Genomic DNA, 1,407 nt, shown 5'->3' on the forward strand with positions numbered 1-1,407 from the left:
ATCAGCTTTCTGTCCCTCTCGATTTACCTATTCCAGACATTTCACACAAATACAATAATATATGGCCTTTTGCGTCTGGCTGCTTTCACTGACCATGATGTTTTTGAAGTTTGTCTGTTATGTTTCAGAACTTCATTCTTTTTTAGGGCTGAATAAGCGATTATGTGGAGAAACCACATTTGGGGTATCCACAGATGGGCACTCGGGTTGTGTCTCTCGGTTGGCCGTTGTGAATAGTGCTGCTATGAATATTCAAGTACAAGTTTTGGGTTGAGGACCTGTTTTCAATTCTTTTGAGTACATAAGCTAATCTATTCATGAAATGTCATCTTTAGAGTCACCTCCTTGATAATACTTTCTCTGACTCCAAACCTCCCTAGTGCTAAGTTGGGGGCCTTTCTCCTGCATGCCCCCTCCCGAGCTGCCACAAGTCGTGCACTGCCTAACTCTAGGGGGGACCATTGACCTTGGTCACTGTAGATCTGCACACTTACTACAACAATCCCCCAGCAGATGGAGAAAAAGTGGCTTGAGAAAGGGGTGGCTTTTTCTAATGCTATAAACGTGTCGTGTGGCCTAGTGGTGGCCCTGATTCTCATCATCCAATTGTTCCCTCCACTGTCGCACTTAAGCTCACTGAGATCACTCTTTAACCTCAATACTTTTTAGGGAAGAAACGTACAGGTTATTTGGAATGGTAATGGATCATTTATCCACGATATAACAGGCAGAGTTTTTCTGTTCCATCTCAGGAAAGATTATGTTACTTTACATTATTTATAATAGCCAAAAAGCAAAAGCAATAAAAATGTCCAGCTGGTAAACGGATAAGCAAACTGGGGTCCATCCACACAGCGGAGTATTACTCAGCCATGAAAAGGAATGAAGCACTGACAGAGGATGAACGTGGATGAACCTTGAAGACATTGTGCTAACTGAAAGAAGCCAGACACAAAGGACCACATATTGTATCATTCATTCCATTTGTACCAAGTGTCCGAAATAGGCAAATCTATAGAGACAGAAAGTAGATTAGTAATGGCCTTTACTTGGGGGTGGAAATGAAAAGTGACTACAAATGAGCACGAGATTTCTTTTCGGGGTACTAGAAATACAAAACTAGATTGTGGTGATAAGTGCAGTACCCTGTAAATTCACAGATAACCAGAGAATTATATACTTAAAATGGATTAACTTATGGTATAAAAATTATACCACGATAAAGCTTTTTAAAAAAAGTACGTTAATTTTATACCATTTCCGAATCAAGAGATCTGACTTCTTAAACTTCGCACAGATCTACTAGTTTCCCAACAGTTACAAAACTGCTTGTAATGCTTGTCCTCTTAGCCCATGAGCTCCTGAAGGTCAAGGGCTGTGCCTGATCCCAGATACCAGGAATAATGC

General features: G+C 40.7%; 1 protein-coding gene across 1 annotated transcript in view; it reads right to left on the bottom strand.

Moving 5' to 3' along the window:
* LOC105290973 (myosin-11-like) overlaps positions 1-1,407 on the bottom strand; it is a 116,507-nt gene that overhangs the window by 51,659 nt on the left and 63,441 nt on the right. The window lies entirely within an intron of this gene.

The sequence above is a fragment of the Pteropus vampyrus genome, unplaced genomic scaffold, assembly GCF_000151845.1.
Source record: "Pteropus vampyrus isolate Shadow unplaced genomic scaffold, Pvam_2.0 Scaffold40, whole genome shotgun sequence".
NCBI classification, from domain to species: domain Eukaryota; kingdom Metazoa; phylum Chordata; class Mammalia; order Chiroptera; family Pteropodidae; genus Pteropus; species Pteropus vampyrus.